Source organism: Stigmatopora nigra, chromosome 15 (genome assembly GCF_051989575.1).
Source record: "Stigmatopora nigra isolate UIUO_SnigA chromosome 15, RoL_Snig_1.1, whole genome shotgun sequence".
In the NCBI taxonomy this organism is placed as follows: domain Eukaryota; kingdom Metazoa; phylum Chordata; class Actinopteri; order Syngnathiformes; family Syngnathidae; genus Stigmatopora; species Stigmatopora nigra.
In genome coordinates, this window is record NC_135522.1 from 1,473,869 (window position 1) to 1,494,798 (window position 20,930).

The window sequence follows — 20,930 nt, forward strand, 5'->3', positions numbered from 1 at the left end:
GTAGTATTCAGAGTAAAAGGGTGCCTCTACTTACAAATTGGGTAGCACTAATTATACAGTGGGGCCTCTACTTACAAAATGGGTAGTATTCATTGTACAGTAGTGCCTCTACTTACAAATTGGGTAGCATTTATTGTACAGTGGGGCCTCTACTTACGAAATATGATTCAGGTTACAAAAACACTCAATGGGAATATTTTGGTCAGGGAAACGAAAGAAGTCATGTTAGGAAATAAATTCTTGGCCCCAAGAAAGTTAAGTTTTTTATTGTTTTATTCATGATGTTAAGTTCTGTCAGTTGCCAAGTGTTTATTTTCTCCTCCTAACACTATTCATTGTAATGGCTCCATAAGTATTTTTTTCTTTTGTGTGTTTATCAAACAAAATTGACAATTTTTAAGTAAGTAGAGGTATCATTATATCGTGAATAGTTATAATATAGAGTTCAGCATACATTTACAAGGGCCTACCAAAAGAAATAAAAATGAGTGTAACGCACAAGTCGGGTTCACCACCATGGCACTAAAAGGTCAAAGGTCAAAGACAAGTCGGGTTCAAGCAAAAAAAAAAGCACTTCTCTCAACGACTCTCCAATCAGGCCATCACTCGTTAGCCGCGTCGCACGGCGCCGATGACATTGCGAGCGGCGCAATGCGTGTCATTAAGATAATGATGACAGATTAGCGCTCCGGCGAGACGGCCTCGGCGTGACAGCTGGGCCCGCCGTGACATCACCTCGCTTCGTTTGAGCGACGAGTAAGAGAGACTGAAAATATATGGCCGCCGTCGCCGTCGTCGCTCTCTCTCAACGCCGTTGCGGCATTGTGCTGTTTGTTATCTCACGCACAATCAATCACCGGGGCGGGAGAGAGCACGTGCACCTCGCCGCCGCGTTCCCGTACCGCGGCGTGGCGGAGTCTGACTCTCCTTCTACGCTGTTGTCATGGCAACCCATTAAGGGAGCCACTCGGGGCTGCAACGCCCGCCAGTGAGAAAAAAAAAAAAACGCCTCTTCGCACCTTTATCTTTCCTTTGTCTGGCGTTAGCATCTCTCCTAGCCGCAAAGTCGGCGTTAGCCAGGCGACCCGTCCGTCCGGGAAAGACGGAGATTCCACCTTCTGCCAATTAACGGGGAGATTTACAAGGGGAATCAGTCAGAGGGCGGCCTTTGGAGGACGGCTTTAATAAGGGCTCGGCGCTTTTCACGCTCCCGCTCCTCCGTGACGACCAGCTTTGCCATTTAAGAAAGGCGCGGGGACGAGTGGTGGGCTACGCGCCGCCATTAGGGACAACACAAAAAGGCCAGCTCGTGATGGATGCCAATTTACGGGGAAAGGGAGATACACCTTTTAATAACCCCTGACGTGAAAGAATGTCGGAGAAAGGAAGCTGGAGTTGAATTATTTCATGGCTTGGACGACGTCGTTGAAAGGGAGACAATGAGTTCTTTTAGAAAAATAACATTGAAGCTGTTGGGGGTTGTTGATGGGTTTCTCAAATATAAGTGGCAAGATAAGTCCTCATCTATATACTTTAATGGTAGCTATCAATTATATTGGGTCATTTTCCATAGCAGTATCAATTATATGTATATATATATGTATATAAAAAATGATATACATGAACTTACATATATATATACACAGATACGTATATACACATATACACATGTATGTGTATATATATATGTAAGTATATGTATATAGTTTTTTATAAATATATAATTGATACTGATATGGAAAATGTGTATACAAATATGTATATATGTGTGTGTATACATATATGTATGTGTGTATATATATATATATATATATATATATATATATATATATATATATATATACACATATACATACATATATATACATATATACACACATATATACATATATACACATATATATATACGTATGTACACACATTTCTATACATATGCACACACCCATATATACATATATATATATATATATATGTATACACACATATATGTATATGTATACACACATATATGTATATGTATACACACATACATATATATATACATATATCTACACACACATATATATATACATATATCTACACATACAGCTATAGTATATATTCCATTATATTAAAGGCTATCTGTACTATCACATTAACATAAAATATTTGTTGTCTTTTTCAGATCAATAAAAAACTGCCTGCCAAAAATGCAACTTATATACTAATGTGACTTAAATATATACATTTTCCTTTCATTTGTGCTACTACCACTTATATTCAGATGCTATTTATAGTCCAGAAAATACAACATACATTATTATAAATATATACACACACACACATACATTTTTATATGGATAGACTACAGGAAATATATTGTATATAGTACTAGAGCATATGTAAAAAGAGTGCAAAGTTAATGACTACAGCCTAAATCTTAATTTGTTATCATAATTTGACATTTGGAGGCAACTACAAGCATGTGAAAAGTTGTTTCATCTCCGCCACTACTTTGATCGTGCAATAACTTCACACAACGCTAACGCCATGACACCTCACGCATTAATTAACTCGCATGTTTTTCTTTACTTTGGCTGATTAAGCCTTGCTTTTGACGCACGCTACAAAAGATGGCGCAAACACACAAAGGGATTTTTTAAAGAAAAAGCATGTCCAGTTAATTAAGGTTCAGCACCATCCAGAAATTAAAGTTATGTTTTTGACATATCATGAGTAGGATTTGTTGATAACTTCAGAGCCACAGAGACAAAGTCAAGATACATTGCTTGCTGACACACTACATTTATATAGTGAAAAGGCCAAGATTAGAGCCAAAATGGACAAAAACGAGATTGGTTTTACAAAAAAACTTACTTGAAAAAATATATTTTCTGGTACAAAAGTTGTTATACGGCATACACAATTTTAAATGATCAAAAAACATAAAATAGGGTAAAAACGAAAAATATAACATGGACTAGATCGTGGGTGTCAGATATTAAATATAATATTTAGATTTTTTTAAATAAATGGATTAAATGAACTGGAATAAAATCCCTGAATGTTCAGTTTTTCATAGATCTAAAAGAATGTTTATTAAAAAAAAAATTAAATATATTTTTAAATTTTACAAAATTATTTTTGAACTAAAAACACTGAAAAAATGTATTAAAAAATTACAATTATTGATTTAAAAGGGTGAAAATCAGGAAATGTAATATTCTTCTATACTCTTATTTAAATTTCATCCTAAAACAGAAAGTTAGAACTCATCATTTACTTTCCCGGACCGCACAAAATGATGCGGCGGGCCAAATTTGGCCCCCGGGCCGCCACTTTGACACCCATGAACTAGCTAAAACCTTCCTCGCCACGAACAAAAAGCCTGACAGTTTCCCTGGTCATTAGTCCTAAAATGTGAATAGTAAATCCCCCTCCATCAAAAAAAGTCAGACTCCGCCCCCTCCGCCACACTTCCATCTCACCCCGACGAACGAGATGGGGAGGTCCACGCCCCCGTTCAAGAAATAATCGGGAGATACAATGGCAGGGGATGATAAGAGGCCAGGCTGGACTTAGCGGGTGAAAGAAGGACGTGGGAGAGACGGATGAAAGACTAGATTGAGAGGGAATTGTCCAAGGTGAGGATGAGAGGGAAGAATGGGATAGGTCAGGTGAGAAAGGGGGAGGAGCCAGAAAAAACGAGAGAGCTCTAAAATGCTACAAATACGTTACACATTTTTAAAATATTTCAAAGAGTACGCGAAGTGGGATTCTATATCGGAGGAGCTGATTGGTCTCTAAAAATCCATTCACCCGTGCAATGGGATCTAATTACCTCCTAACTAATAATTAATAGAAAAAAACGACGAGAAAGCTAAATTGATGAAGTGACCTCCATTATGTGTTCATTAAATAAACAAGGGTGGGCTAACTTTTTGTTTTTCTCAAGGACGGGGCCTTATTTTGAAAGGCTTTTTTTGAGGGGTGGGTATGTTATATATTAATAATGGACATGGTCAGTAATTGCATGCGAAAAAAAATGGTTTAAAGTCATTTAGAAGTGAATAAAAACAAACAAGTACTACTTTGATAACTTTAATGTATGCTAGCTTGGAGGTGCTACGTTAATGCGTCTAGTTTGAGGTCATTTTTAAAAAAGAGTGGAGCAATATGTACAGAAATCTAGCAAATTTCAAGTATGAATTCTTTATCCTCTGCCAGGAACAAATGAAAACTACTATTTCGGATATATATTACTTTCTCAACTTAGATAAAAAGTACATGTTTGTAAAAAATGTTCTAATAAAACCACAATATGATGAATGGATATGTTTCTTAGCAAATTTCAAGTATTAATTCTTTATCCTCTGCCACGAACAAATGAAAACTACTATTTTCACATCAAAAGAACCGCAACATTTGTACAAATTTCTAGCAAAACTACAATATGATGAATGTATAAGTTTCTTTAAAAAAATACATTGTAAGGTAACTAAGTCCATTTAAATGGTTGTCATTTAAATTGAGTCTGTACCTTTAAGAAAATGCTAACCGCCCTTTAGCATCTAATTTCTCATTGTTAATTTTTTTCTCCAAAAACCTCAAAATGTCATTTTCTTTTGGCATCACCTTGACCTTTTTTTACTCCGGCGTCAGACGAATAAAAACCCGGCCATCTGCCGCTACCCTATTAGCATCGAGCGCGTTAGCCTCGTGGCATTGACGTACGCCGTTTGGACAGCAAATTGTCAGCAAAAGAGCTAAAAACTAGAACTGGATTCAATTATAGTGATTTAGCTAGCGGCGAGCAGTGAAAGCGCCCGGACGGCGAAGGACGGCGACGGCCAGCCAGCGCCAGACCGGCGTGGCTGCCCGTCTGGGCTTGGGCATCAACAATGGCGGAAATTAAATTCCATTTAAAGCTAATCCCGTTGTGCCGAAGCCGGACGAGAGGCGTCTCTCGCTTCTATCGGGACGGACGGAGTAATCTGTCTCGGTGGCGCCCAACCATGTCGCAAAACGCGGAAAATTGAGTTTGATCACTCAGAGGCCAAAGCCCCCCGGGGTGCTTGAGACCGACCGACCGACCGGGCGAATGAGAAAGACAAGCGGGTGGAGTCAAATAGAGGCCGACAAAAAAAATGGGAGTGTATATTGTAGTACATGAATTCATTGTAGTGGTGATTGTGTGATTGGGAATCGAATTGGAATTAGAAATATGGTTTATTTTTAAAATAGATTGATTGTTTTTAAGAGTTTCCAATTTCAAAAAATTGTTTGGACGCCTAATTTGGACTCAATGTAAGTTATTACAAATTGGAACATTCGTTTTCTATAACTTTAAACAACAGTTAGAAAAAAAATTACATCTGGTCGGAAGTATAGTGCAAAAAAAAAAAAAAATAGACCTATATAGTACTATATGATATATTTATATTTATACTAGTGAAAAAAACTTGAAAACGTCCAGTTACAATATCAGTTAAGAAAATGAAACTCCTGATAGCTCAATTTGTCACATTGCATTATTTCGTATATAAATTAAAATCATCTAAGCTAGATTGTAAAAAAGTACATAAACAAAACATTTTCTACTATATATTTACATGAACTATACACCAAAAACAGACCATAAAAGTCAAGAAAGTAATTAAGAAAAGTCAATTAATCACATATGACTACAGTCATAATACCTCTACTTACAAATTCCGCTATGTGCGAACGTTTCAAGTTACACATTTTTCTAATATGCAAATTTTTGACTCAAAATATGAAAAAGTCCATATTCCAAAATCCCTCAAAAAGTAACTGCATTTCCCAACCCATTATTTTACATTGAATTCCCCTTATTTAGCAATTAAGAACTACAAATACACAAGAACTACAAATACAACAAAGCACCTATTTGCACAAACAATGGACGCACATAAAACTCTAAAATGTACTCTTTTTTTAATAAAGTACTACTAAAATCCCTGACTCAGATGTTATTGGTTTAAAAAAAATAATAAAAAATCACTGTATAAACTTTTGTATGCCAACAAAGTCAACAAAAACAAACATTTGATAGTAGCAACTTTTTCCAGACATCATTTTAAAAACCCAAGATGTCATTTATCTGTCTCTACGAGCGTAAAAGAGGAAGAAAACAAAAAAGCAGATGAAACAAATTGTCTGAAATTATAGAGAGATGAAATGGCCAACAATTACGTGGCGGCGAGAACGCGTGGAAACGCTCTCTAGCTCCCCCGGGCTCGCCGAAAAAATCATGTCGGAGCGCTAGCGGACTGACACATGGAGATGGATGCGCAAACACCCGCCTCGCATCTCTTCTCCTCGCCTCGCCTCCGCTTTTTTTTCCCTCGTTTGCATTCCTTTCACACGGTAGCGGAGGAAAGACACGCCCGATTTTGCAGTCGCCACACGTAGCGAGCGGGCGGGCGCGATACTCCATTTTCGGTGGCTTGCTTGCATGCGTGGACCGAATCGGCGGGTCAACGTGGTTAAAGCTGACACGTGCTGTCAACATGTCCATCTTTCACCCCCCGTTACTCGCTAGCTTGGCGTGGAAACTTCCGTGTTTTGTAAGTGAAGCAGCAGGTGGTATTTTATTTTTTAATTTTATTATTATCATTATTATTTTGTTGGTGGCCTGATTTGGAGCTATCGAGGCCCTGATTTGACACCCAGAAAATGTATTAAGTAAGGAAAAAAATTACTATATAATATTATATATATATATATATAAAAAATACTATTTACATATGTATTTTGTTCAGGCAATTGAAATAACGCTATTGCAAAATTATAATCAGGCAAAAAAAAGGTCAAAAAAACTACAAATCCATTTTTTTCTATTAAAATAAGGCTGTAAACAAATTATGTACTTTATGTAAATAAACTTATACTGCTAATAATGTGAGAAATTTAGATATTTTTAGATGGGATTTGTTGGATATTAATATTTTTTTGTATAGAGTCAATCACGGTGGATAAGTGGTTGGCAGGTCGGCCTCGCAGTTTTGGGGCCGAGGGTTCGAGTCCGGGTTTGCATGTTTTAAATAAACTTATGCTGCTAATAATGTGAGATTTGTAGCTATTTTTAGTTGGGATTTGTTGGATATTCATATTTTTTGTATAGTGTCAATCACGGTGGGTAAAGTGGTTACCAGGTTGGCCTCGCAGTTTTGGGGTCGAGGGTTCAAGTCCGGGTTTGCATGTTTTTCCAGGAGTACTCCAGTTTCCTCTCACAATCCAAAAACAAGTATGCTAGGTTGATTGGACACTCTAAATTGCTAAACCTTATGATTGGTTGTTGGTCTTTTGGTGCCCTACGATTGGCTGAATCTCTCTAAAAAAAGACACATTGAAAAATAGCAAACTTGTCCATTTTGGCTACAAAAAATGACTACAACTCATCAAAAAATACCTTCACTACATCACAACCATACTCCAAAACATAGCCTAGCACATTACCAACCTAGCGCCCACAAAAACAGAGCGCCTTGTGTATGTATTAACTCCAAAAAAAAGCGAGTCTACGCCTTTAAATACGGTAATTGTTCAGCAAAGCGGACAGAGTGGATAATAAGAGATGAGCGCTCACTCCTCACACATTATTCCACTTGTCCTCCAGTTTGTTGTCCCCTAAATCTCCACTCCGATTCCCGTCCTTTGTTCTCCGTCACGGGCGTCTCATCCAGTCCCGTTCCTTTATTTAGCCTCGCGGACCCCCGAACTCCCCGCCTCCCCTCCGAGATCGCCGTCTGCCTCTACCAACGTAGCGCTTCCAATAAAAGATTTCCAAGGTCCTTCAAGTGATAATCGGGTTGTCATCCGTGCAGGCCAAAATCAGAGCTTGTTAAATAAAGGCTCCTCTGTGCTAGCCGAGTTTAAGTAGGTGACAGCGGAGTGCATGGCGAGCGCTGTGGCGGCGGCGGCGGATCGATGCCAGAGGGCCCCTTGGGGTCCCTCCTACAAAGCGTGGACGGAGACTGAGTTTATCACAAAGAGCGTAGGGGGTGTGGCTTTAATTGTAGCGACAAATCTTCGATTTATGGGTAATTTGCCATTCAAAATACCCTATGTGAGCTTTAAAGGGTCCTAAAATAGAGTTTTGTTGCCCAATATATCATAAGTATACATGAATTAAGAACTCTAGACCAGTGGTGGGCAAAGTTTTGGGTCCGGGGGCCATATTGACTTTAAAAATGTGACAGATGGGCAGTACAAGATAGGATACATATAGAAAAGTGCATCCGTTAACAGTACATATGAAACATAAACAGAAAAAAAAGGATTAAAGGAGTATTAATATACTCATCACTCATCATTAAAGTAAAAAGTATAAAGTACAAAGTCAAGTAATGTATTAAGAAATATTAAAATGTCATTTTAAAAAAAGATAGAGGGGCTTTAAAACACCAAAAACTAATAAGATTGGACAGAGCTACTGCAACTGGCTTCCGCGTGAGGCGCCATTTTGGGGAAAAAAATACAAAACAAACATTTGGACAAAGTTGGCGGGCCAGATTAAAAATCCTAACGGGCCATATGTGGCCCTCAGGCCATAGTTTGCCCATGCCGGCCTATGAATGGTCCTAAAACAGATTTTTCTGACCCAATATATCACAAGTGGCCATAATATAAGAACTCTCGACCCCTATCAGGACCATCTTAAACGAGTGGGCTATTTTCCCGGTGTAGTTACTTTGCCCATCTTTGATTTTCTGTCCATCAACGGCGGCTGGGATTAGCGCCTTCTCGTTGATCCGCCGGTCCGTTTTTTTCTATTTTTTTATCTATGGCGGCCCTTGCGTGGACGGCATTAATCTCCCATCAGGCAAAGCAGCCATCTATCACCCCGCCGTCCATCACGTCAGATCCGTCATCCGCCCATCCGTCTGTTACGGACGTCACCGGGAAATGATCTCCCGTGGGAAGGCGGGATCGAAAAGTAAAGCTCTTTTAGACCAAATAAAACCCGTAAAGAACATATCCTATGTTTTGACTGATTTGTATATAACAGACAAAAGTACTTTTTGTTACCTGACGTGATATTTCATCAACTTTGTAATGAATTGTTTACCAACACAGAAGCATTTTGCAAATATCATTTTTTCCACTAATTGCAATCAGTCGACTTCGATTAACAATTTACAGCCTGAAGGGATACAAATATCGTCGAGAGGCTCCACAAATAAACAATTTGAACAATTTCCGAAATGATAATTCTCCAGTTAACAAACATTATAATCAATTCCACGTAAATCAAAACATTTGCAGCGTCAATCACTGACTTTGTCCCAATACGACATCCATTTTTGAGAAAAATGGGTCAACATTTCTACCATAATTCAATCCATTACATCATCAAACCCTCTACTAATTATCAAAGTCCTCGTGAATAACAGTAATCCCTCAAATATCGCAGTTAATATAGTCTAGACATAAACGAAACACTGCAAAGTAGAATAACCTTCATTATAACTACCACAATATGAATTTCCTGCCTATACACAAGTACAATTATCAAAAACTGCACATTTACTAAATATCACAGCATGTCAAAACACTAATGTATTACTATCAAAAAAAGTACATATTTTAAATCGTAACTACTTCAAAAACTGTACTCACAGTTAAAATAGTTCCTCTCCACTTGATATTAATCAAAAAATATACATATTTTCCTTTTAACTAGTTCTATAATGTCTTCTGTGTCTGTCTTGCTACTCCAACCAATAAAATCCCCCAAATTCAGGATTAAATAAAGTCCTAATCTAACCAAAATGATAATTTTAGTCCAAATCTAGTCCAAATTTAGTCTTCTAATGTCCATATTCCATAATTCCTTAATATTCGACAGATTACTGTATCATAAATTGCTAACTTAAATAAAAAAACATGACATTCAACCATAAGAAAACTTTAACAAACGTAAACAAACCATTACAAACTCAATTGACTGCCGCTAACAATGCTACAATCACTTTAAATGCTAACCAATTGCGTCTTATTAAAAAATAAATAAACTGTCTTTCATACGGCATGAAAACGTAAACCCACTTAACGACGGCGACATGTTTTTTTTTTTTGGCGGCCCGGCCAATGAATGGAGAGGCGGCGAACAAATAGCTGAATAAATACTGCGGATAACCCGATCGATATCCTACACTCAATTCATTTCGAGTTCACGGACGTGCGGCGCGCTTCCCATCGCGCACTGATTAAACTGGCACCGCATTAATTCAGCCAATCAATAGGATTTTCGAATAAATCACGGCACCCCCGACCGGCCGAGCGGTCAGTCGGGAGGTATTAGAATTCCTCTCGCCGTCGTTTTCCCGGAGGAGCTAAACACTTGTTTTTTTTGTCGTTTGGAATGAAAAGGATTCATCAATTAGCCAATAAGCGGCGATCCGTGGATCTGAAGAAAAACGCCGCTTTGGCGATAACCCGAGTCGCTGGCGTGTGACGGGGTGATACGTGCTAAGCTACGGAATTTCGGGAACGATGAAGTGTTTTTTGATTGATCGTAGTTGTGCGGGGTTTGAGGTTGTTTTGGGAATTAGCTTGATGAATGCCATTGATAAAATGAGACATCTATCGAAGTATTCTGATTAGATTGGGGGTATATTGTCGTTAATGGTGGTAAGAAAGATTTTTTGAAGTGAAATAGGACTACAAAGCTATTTTGTGAAGTGAAATAGGACTACAAACCGATTTTGTGAAGTGAAATAGGACTACAAACCTATTTTGTGAAATGAAATAGGACTACAAACCTATTTTTTGAAGTGAAATGGGACTACAAACCTATTTTGGGAAATGAAATGAGACTACAAACCTTTTTTGTGAAGTGAAATAGGACTACAAACCTATTTTTTAAGTAAAATAGGAATATTTTGGAAATTAAATTGGAATACACAAATATTTTTGGAAATTAAATAGGAATACAAACATTTCTAAATTAAATGGGAATACAAAAATATTTTTTTAAATTAAATGTCTAGGGTTTATTTATGATTTTTATAAACAAAAACTACACCAAAAAATTCACTTTTAGGTCTTATTTTTTTTTCAGTTCCAAAATCTTATGATCTGGATTAAAAAAAAAATTAAAATTTCAAATATAATATATATCCCCAACTTTATGGCCCTATTTTGGTGTGGATGGGCGTGTCCTCAAGAGCAAGGGGTGTGGCCAAATAAGCTTGATTTCATGAAACATTGGTATTTTTGACTAATCATATCTCCACATTAACTCTATTCATTATTTATTACATTATATTTTATTTTTTATCCACTATTACTTACTTATTTTATTCATTACATATATTTTTTCTATTACATTTTCGACTTTCCCATCAGTGAAGATTTTGCCGACATCTTTTCTCTTCCGTAAAAAAATCCCTGAGCAAAAAAAAATGCATAAATTGGAATAGCTGGATCACATTAAAAGGTCCGGCGTGTGGATCTTTGTAGAATGAGGTTTAGCCATCACTATTTTTGTAACCGGTCCAAAAGCAATAGGGCACCTTTAGTGCTGTTTTCATACTGTTTGTCCAGAGCTCATTACCACAGCTTGTGTGCACTTCAGGGTTAAAGTGCAGCTGTGGGAAAGGTTGAATGTTATTTTTATTATTATTATACTTATCTGCTGGGTCAATATCCAACAGAGACGGACGGAGGGCCGCAAAAGTGGATAAACAGACAATATAATAATAGGGAAAAATAACAGTCAAGTCCAAAACACTTAAAAAAAACTTGTCGTATGCTCTCATTAAATGCGCTAATTAAAAATACATTATTAACAACTACAACATGGGATGGCTGGGTGTTAATTATAATTCCTATTAAGGTTTGACTGGGGTTGGAATTCATATACAAAAAATGATTAAAGAAAAATATATGTATGTTTTAGTCGCCATTCCCAAATCATTGTTTGACTTTGAAAATGGCGAAAAGGTCTTGATTGTATTGTAAATGCATAATTTATACGTTTTTCCCGTATTTTCTAAGTTTTTGGGTAATTTCAAAGTGTGTACGTCGTATAACAACTTTTCTAGGGTTTTTTAAAAGTAGTTTTTGTGTAAAAAGGCTAGTGTCTCGGCCATGTGTGTCAGACTCATTTTAGATATAATATTTAGAGTTTTTTTTTAATAAATGGATTAAAAAAACTGGATTAAAAGCCCTGAATATTTAGTTTTTTAAATATCTAAAACAATCTTTTATTCTTTTTTATACATATTACACATTTTTGATTTCACAAAATGATTTTTGAACTAAAAACAGAAAAAAATGTATTAAAAAATGACAATTATTGATTTAAAAAGGGAAAATCACGAAATGTAATATACATCTATACTCTTCACTTTAATATAATCCTAAAACAAAAAGTCAGCACTCATCATTTACTTTCCCGGGCCACACAAAATGATGCGGCGGGCCAGATTTGGCCCCCGGGCCGCCACTTTGACACACGTAACCTAGCAATATACAATATCTATATATTTATATACATACAATGTCAATAAAGCTTCATTAAAACAGAGATCTACCTCACATTTTAGGTCATAAAGACCACACTTGTATACCAAATATCATTTTCTAGTCTACAAGAACCAAAATGGCTACCTACGGTGTTAGTTTCCAGCATTATGTATCACAACCTTAACAATCATAAACACAATAACCCCTAAAACCACTCTCCCATCATTCCTAAAACAAAGTCATCTCTTTTCCTTTGTTCACGGCGACCAATCCTCACAAAAAAATACACATTAAAACAATTAACACCAGTATAATAACATAATTTAGCTGATCACAAATGATAGAAGGATTATAATTGAACGCAGGCTATAGGAGCGGTTAGCTAACGTATAGTTTACGTGGCGTGTTTTTTTTTAATGTTTTCCGAGGCGGTCGGTCGGGGGGGTGACGGAGGGCGCCGGCGGTGGCAAAGGGGCGGTCTCAGGTGAGGCCGGCGAAGTCCCAACGTAATTATAAGCCTTAATTAATCCACCCCGGATGTGCTCTCCTGCTAGTTGGGCTCACTTTTCCATCACGTGACCTCTGCTCTTACATTTTTCTTTTTTACCCGGCAACACATTACACGGTGGAAAAGTCCAAGCTTGTACACAATAAAGTGGTTCTTGAACTTTCTCTTATATAGAAAGATATAAAAAAAAGGACTACAGATGGAAAGTAGATCTTACAAAATACACAACCCTGACCTGAAAAAATATTCTTATACTTAAAAGCAACATGACTTGTTATTGTTTTTACTCTAACAAAAATGTTGTTTTTTTAGACTATAGTCATACAAAACAAAAATTGTAAATATGTAAGTTGAATATCCTTTTTTGTTCACTTTGACTAACAAAAGCTTGTTATGTTATGTTTTTTTAGGCTATAGTCATCCAAAAAAACATTACATTAGTAATAATAACAATTTTAGATATAATATTTAGATATTTTTTTTAAATAAATGGAATAAAAGAACTGGATTTAAATCCCTGAATATTTTTATAGATTTCTAAAACAATGTTTATTTTAGCATTTTTTAGCTATTTTTAGATTTTACAAAATATTTTTGACCAAAAAACACCAAAAAATATCAAAAAAATTACAATTATTGATTTAAAAGTGGAACTATCAGGAAATTTTATATAGATCTATACCATTATATATATTTTAATATGACCCTAAAATAAAAACTCATAATTGACTTTCCCGGACCACACAAAATGACCCATCGGCCCAGATTCGGCCCCCGGGCCTTACTTTGACACACCTAATCTAATAACTCTGATCATTCATTCCTTTACTATCCATAGTTCTCATCCTAAAAAAACATCACAGGAGGGTGCTAGAGCCTATCACAACCCATTACACCCTAAATTAGTAGTCAGCCAATAGCAGTATATTGTCTGTCATTCCCTATTTTGCTAACCAAGTATAAAAGAGAAGCCCCGCCCCTGTTCCCGGGTAAAACTCGGGTGAGCATACTAGATAAAGACAAAAAACACACACACACATAGTGACACACACTCTGTTAATACATTGTCTCTCCTAATTTTGCGGCCTGACTGAACGTGTCGATGTTGAGGGTTAGACTTTAAAAGGGGTCGTCCACACTATTAAGAAGACGGCGGCGGGGACAAAGAGGTGAGACGCTATTGACGCCACGGCGAGGACCCCGAGGAAGGCACTCCCCCGCCCCCCTCCCGCCATTAACGCCCAGCCCATCCCGTGTTCCAGCCAATTACGCCAGCGCCCCCGTGTCCGGCCGTCAGAATAACATGAGGATTGATCGGACAAGCTATTAGCTCAATTGATCGCCGTTGACTTTCATTTGCGGGTGTCCCTTTCTTTTTTTGGAGGGACGGGTGGGACGCGGGAAGATGTCGGAAAAGGTGGTCGCGGGTCAGATTCGATTTGGGGGATTAGATAGTCTGAGAAATCTCGATGGGGTTGATGTCGGGGGATTCTGTGGTTTTGAAAGTACTGTATTACTGTATTGTATAAATTGTACACTTAAAATTGTTGAATTTTGCAATTTCTCTCGTATAAACCGCCCATGCGTATAAATTGAACCCTTAAAATAGTCTTAAAATCCTTGATTTTTTACAATTTCTCTCGTATAAGCCGCCCCTGTTCACATTTTTTTGCATATTTATGGTTTTAATAGGAGTACTTTGAAGGGAAAATCTTGATAAATAATCGCTATATTTAGATTTTTTTTAAATAAATGGATTAAATGAACTGGATTAAAGGCCCTGAATATTCCGTTTTTTTATAGATCTAAAATAATGTTTATTTTTTTTTTTAGCTATTTTTAGATTTTACAAACCGATTTTTGAACGAAAAACTCAAAAAAATGATTTAAAAATGACAATTCTTGATTTAAACGTGGGAAAATCAGGAAATTTATAATACATCTATACTCTTCACTTTAATTTAATCCTAAAACAGTAAGTCAGCACTCATGATTTACTTTCTCGGGCCACACAAAATGATCCGGCGGGCCACATTTGGCCCCCGGGCCTCCACTTTGCCACATTCTACAGTAACATTAGGGTAATATCGTAATGACCACTCGTGATTGCGCCTTTTGTCGACTGCCGATTTCCACTCTTCATCCGGAAAGCCGGTGTTTAACTGGCTCTGTTTGCTCATATTACCACGCATTTAACGGCTTTTCAAGGCGCCGTGCAAATGTATTTCTGCCGCCACTTGAGTAAATAAAAGGGGACCCCCCCCCCCCCCAGACCCCTGCCAAACCCCACCCCCTCTGACAAGATCAATATAACCTTGCCCTACTGGTTGTTTGGCATTTCAGCCAAGCTACGGCAAAGCTTTGGAAGGGCAGCGGCGCTCTTAAAGCGGCCGGATCGATCCGGATGCTGTTGCTCTAATAGCAAACAATATTGAATATTGCAGCACGGGAAGCCAAAAAAAAAAAAAGAACATCTTTATTTGTGGGAAAGTAGACACCTTATTACCACTGACTGCACACCATTGACTCAACATGCACTGTTTCAGAATGGCCGACGTAACGAGCATATTTTTTCGCATATATGCTGTATTTGTTGCTTAAAAAATTATGACTGAATCGAGGGTAAGGCTTATATGCGCATAAATTTGACTTGACATGCTCGAAACTGTAAAGTGACAATGACAAAACGCCGTAACATAACACAATGTGGCCTTTAGGGTCATTTATTTGAAAGTAAACAAGAGATAAATAGATAAAACTAACATTTATTTTGACGGCTATGAATGAAATTCAAGGGAAAAAAACTATCTATTGATAAAAAAATAACTAAATATTTTTAGTTCAAAAATAATTTTGTAGAATCTAAAAATACATTTAAAAAAAGCTAAAATAAACATTGTTTCAAATCAATAATTGTCATCTTTTAATCATTTTTTTGTGTTTTTAGGTAAAAAAATAATGTTGTAAAATCTAAAAATATATTTAAAAAAATCTAAAATTAACATTGTTTTAGATCTATAAAAAAACTGAATATTCAGGGCTATTAATCCAGTCTTTTAATCCATTTATTAAAAAAGTATCTAAATATTATATCTAAAATGGTCCTGTTTACATGAAATCGAGTTTGACACCCTTATTGGTGAAAAATGGCAGTTGGAAAGAAGTCCAAACAAAAAGACGCTTGATTGTCGCCATTGATTGAGAATCAGGGTCTTTTCACTCAATAGCCAGCCCCCAAAATCCAGCAGTTAGTCAGTCAGTCAGTCAATCCGTTTGTCTAATTTTACTCCCACTCAATTTATGGAAAAACAGTCGCCATCGATCCCTTTCTTGCCATTCGCGCACTCGCTGGCGGCCTTGGCTTTCGCCAGCGTGGCGCCAACGGACGCCCGCGGAATTGAATTAGCGTGAAGAATGGGTTCCAGGAAGCGGATCCCTCGGAACTCGAACCCAAGGATCAAACTAGACCATCAAAAAAGTGATTTACAGTTAAAAAATAGCATCTATTTTGATCATTTTTTGCAGTGTACTCTAAAAGTTTGGGTAGGGTTAACAATTTTACTTTATTTTTTATTTTTTTAAAGTATATTGAAAGACATTTCATCAAGATAATTGCTTTGTCAAAATGACTTATTTTGGAGGGCAGACGGACAAAAAAAAAAAAAAGACGTCCTAATATTGCAAAGGGTTTGTCTTGAATGGATTATAATTGCAAAGCATCTCCAGAATTACAGAGAATCAATACAAAGCAAAGAGGACATGATTATGAACAAAATAACTTCCTGAGTTGGACGGGAAGACGAGAGGTCGGACGGAGACGGACGGACTCTAATCGGATTTCGCTGTTGGAAGCAAAAAAATAAATAAAAAAACGGCTAAAAGAGAACTCGGCTTGATTGTAATGGACTTTTTTCATTGTCATTGACGGCAATAGACGTCAAAATCGTTAGGATTTGACCTTAAAGTTGGTGATCCGGCACCCCCAACAGGGCTAAAAATGTCGGCCAATCAGCAAAAACATGCCAGACTTCCACAAAAACACACAATTGGTACACAACAGTAAATAAACCACAAAAAAGTGCAAACTTATGTGTAATCACAAAACAAAATACATCACTTATCCACAAAATGGGGGTGCTGGAGCCCATCCCAGGCCACCCCAAACTCTTAACCAGCCAAACACATAGCACAATAAAAAATTTGAAAAAAAACCTCACTCTTACGATCCTCAAAACCACAAAGTGGGAATCGAACCCAAGCACTCCAAACCCGAGCCAGGCGGAAAAACCACTGCACCAAAACCAAAATATTCCAACATATATATATTTACAACTTTATTTTGCACTTCACAACTGATATGCCAAAAAAAAAAAAACATATTTTTGCTATTAACCCTTTTCTATTGCTATAACGTTAGCTACCATAGTTAAAATTCATTAAAAAAATGACATTTTAATGCGCTTTTTTGCCTAATTATCATAATTTCCCACCAAATTACATCATGACTCAAACATAAACCCAACTAAAAGTTTTTTTTTCCATACCCTGACATTAGCGTTAGCCCGTTTTCTAATTAGCGACGCTATCGTTTCGGAAAATCGCGACCGAATTTGCATTCCTGGAAGAAAACGAACAAAAACAACAACAACAACGGTATCTCGAGGACATGGAAAAAAAATGCTATGTAGCGGGTCAATTTCTGAAATTCATATTAGCGGGCGTCTTCCTGATTATTTCATATTAACATATTCATAGAGGAAGTCTTGTTAAAAGAGCTGTAGGGAAAGCATGCATATTATGAAAAAGTAGCACGCCAGAGTATACACTTTTGGGACATTTTCCCCCGCGTACATAGAAAAATTAAAGATGTATACGTGCGTATTGGTCCGTAATTTGCTTAGAGAGAAAAAAACTTTTAGATATAATATTTAGATTTGTTTTTTTTTACAAATGGATTAAAAGAACTGGATTAAAAGCCCTGAATATTCAGTTTTTTTATAGATTTAAAAAAAAAAATATTGTAGCTTTTTTTAAATATATTTTTAGATTTTATAAAATGATTTTTGAAACAAAAATATTTAGATTTTTTTTTGTAATAAACGGATTAAAAGCCCTGAATATTCAGTTGTTTTTAGATCTAAAACAATGTTTATTTTAGCTTTTTTTTTTACATATTTTTAGATTTTACAAAATGATTTTTGAACTAAAAATAATTAGATTTTTTTTGTATGAATAGATTAAAAGAACTGGATTAAAATCCTTGAATATTCAGTTTATTTTAGCTTTTTTATATATATTTTTAGATTTTACATGATTTTTTACCTAAAAACAGAAAATTGATAAAAAAATGACAATTATTGATTTAAGAGGGGGAAAATCAGGAAACTTAATATACATATATGTACTCTTACTCCTGAAACATAAAGTCGGCACTCATAATTTACTTTCCCGGGCCGCACAAAATGATGCGGCGGACCAGATTTGGCCCCCGGGCCGCCACTTTAACACCTGCGCACTACAAACTAAAACTAGAACTACGATTTATCATACTTTTTAAAACTCACCATATATTATTCAACCAGTGAGAGGCGAGAATCATTTTTCTGATGGCGATGTGACGCGGATACAAGAGGGAGGCGGTTAGGGGTGGGGGGGGGGGGTTTGGTTTTAAATCCTTGTGTCTTGCCGGGGTGGGCGGTTTTGGCAGAAAACCAATTCCGAGTCTGGCTTCTTGAACGGACAGATAACACCGTCAGACACTTCCAATATTCCCATTTATGATTATTTTTTTCTTAACACCTGAAGAATTTAAATTTGAATTTCATTTACCCCCACTACATCGACTCCGCCCCTAAAAAATTGCCAGGACAAACACAATACACAACATAGAAATGAGCAAAAAAAAGGGCTTACCGGCAAGGAAATAAACGAGCTCTTTTGTTTCCCTACCTCGCGCCGTGTCAATTTTTTTATCGGGTCCAAACAAAAGGTCCATTTTTTTAATAAGGTTTTTAATATGTAGGAGAATTACATCAACATAGGGATGATTTTTTTAATTATAACGGGTATAAAGGTTGTTTATGTACGAGTATTTTTGTGTTTATGTTGATTCCGTAGTCAAAAAAGCATGTCTAAAGTTATTCTACAAAAAAAGAAAATGAAAGTAGGACTCAATTTCCAGCACGGACATCCGTCAAGGACTCTTGTGGTCCTCCATCCTTCCCTCCCCTCCCTTTCCTCCCTTCCCTCTCTCCTCTTTGCAGAGGGCAAGTGGCCTCCGGGTCATGATTTGACAAGGTGGGGGGATTAATAGTGTACTCTGTAAAAAGGATGTTGAGAGCGGTTGACTTTGTGGCTAGAGCTAGTGCAAATTCATAAACACTCTAGCACCCCCACGGTACGAAATATTCCGCGCACGCTTGTCCTATTTTGGCCGCATCGATAAAAAGATGCTCACCTTTGCTTCCTGTGAAAAGCGGGGATGCGTATATGGGGCCATTAATATGAATAATGGATAAGATGCAGGACGGATATACGTATATACAGTAAAAAATGGGCATTATTTCGCAATGGGCTTTCTGGGAATCATTTAGAATCATCACAAATTAGGATAATAATAATATTAATGGTTCCTACCTGTGGTTGTGCGATCTTCTGACGCTGGGGAAGCTCAATGTGCTTCATTCATTTGTCCATTCAATCATTCATTCATTCAATGTGGCGTCCCAAGTCACTTTTTTGCACACTTCTTCCTTCGTGCGGATGCATAAGAATTAAAAATTAATAACAGCCCATCAGCTTGGAGGTGAAAGGCATGGTAACAACAAAAAAATTGAAGAAAATATTGCAGAAAACAAAAAAAAAGATGGAAAAAGTCTTAGTAATAGTCGAGTGCAGGTCCTCAATGATTAAAAACAGCCGGTGACGGAGTCCCAAAAAAAGGACGCCACCATCGCGATGTAGGCGATAAAAATAGCACAAGGTGGATGAAAAATATGTTTTTCTTTGCTTTGAAATGTCCTTGGGTCCGGAGGAAGGGAAGAAAACGGCGTCCTCATGGACTTGCAGCCTTAAAAAGAGACGCGATGGGGAGGCAATGCGAGGCAAAAGGCGAGGTGAAGCGAGGCAGGGGGAGGAAGGGAAGGATCGTGTGCAGCAGCGTCCGATCGTCGCTTTCTCGCTCACTTACGGACTCTTTATGATGATGATTATTATTATTATTATTTTCCCCTTCTTGTCAGTCGATAGAAAGCAAGCGTGCACCAAAAACATCCACAAGCGCGTGTTGGGGAGGGGGCAAACGCACTTAGCGTTTGGGAGTGCAGCTTGGACGATGACACGAGAGGCTGCTGGCTGGCTGGATGACTGGCACCGCCCCGTTGTGGCTCTCACAGATGAAACACGCCCCCCAATGTCCAAATAAGGGACATATGCGTTGGTTGGTGTTTACTTTACTTCCGTTTTACTTCCGCTATCTCGGGCTTTGTTTGTTGTTGTTGTTTTGTTTTATTTTATTATTTTTATTATGTTAACTAGATTTTACTATTTCGCGATGGCACATATTCAAAAGAGAATGTAAGGAATAATAAAAATAATAATAAAAATAAAATAAATAACTAAATTAGTGAATTGAATTGTGTGCCTTTGTTGATGTTATACAAGTACAATACAAGTACAATGAAACTATAAAGTGCATACAGGATAAGTAGTTATATTAATACGTAGTTACATTAATAAGTAGTTATATTAATACGTAGTTACATTAATAAGTAGTTATATTAATACGTAGTTACAATAATAAGTAGTTATATTAATAAGTAGTTACATTATTAGAAGTTACATTAATAAATAGTTACATTAATAAGGTGTTACATTAATATGTAGTTACATTAATAAGGTGTTACATTAATATGTAGTTACATTAATAAGTAGTTACATAAATACA

At 36.9% G+C, this 20,930-nt stretch overlaps 1 protein-coding gene across 3 annotated transcripts in view; it reads right to left on the reverse strand.

The window, feature by feature from the left end:
• The window catches only part of LOC144208342 (adhesion G protein-coupled receptor L1-like), a 102,322-nt gene extending 81,975 nt beyond the window's left edge, over positions 1-20,347 (reverse strand). For all 3 annotated transcript variants that reach the window (XM_077734128.1, XM_077734129.1, XM_077734127.1), the window contains exon 1: positions 19,622-20,347. The gene's annotated coding sequence lies outside the window, so the exon portion shown is untranslated. The remainder of the gene's footprint in view (positions 1-19,621) is intronic.
• Between the last annotated feature and the right edge of the window lie 583 nt (positions 20,348-20,930).